Below are 314 nucleotides of genomic sequence, written 5' to 3'. Positions count from 1 at the left end.
CCCGAGTTTAGCCCAGAGAGGGCTCCTGTCCCCGAGTTTAGCCCAGAGAGGGCTCCTGTCCCTGGGTCTAGCCCAGAGAGGGATCCAGTTCCCACATGTCTGCTCCACCATGGCCCCCTGAGTTCCCTGCTCCGCCATGGCCTACTGAACTGTCTGCTCCGCCATGGCCCCCTGAACTGTCTGATCCACCATGGCCCCCTGAGTTCCCTGCTCCGCCATGGCCTCCTGAACTGTCTGCTCCGCCATGGTTTCCCAGTCTGCCTGCTCGGCCATGGCCCCCCGAACTGCTACCGCCTTGGAGGCATCCCTGTTCC

The sequence above is a fragment of the Sinocyclocheilus anshuiensis genome, unplaced genomic scaffold (assembly GCF_001515605.1).
Source record: "Sinocyclocheilus anshuiensis isolate Anshui unplaced genomic scaffold, SAMN03320099.WGS_v1.1 scaffold1005, whole genome shotgun sequence".
Classification (NCBI taxonomy): domain Eukaryota; kingdom Metazoa; phylum Chordata; class Actinopteri; order Cypriniformes; family Cyprinidae; genus Sinocyclocheilus; species Sinocyclocheilus anshuiensis.
This window is presented reverse-complemented; position numbering follows the sequence as displayed.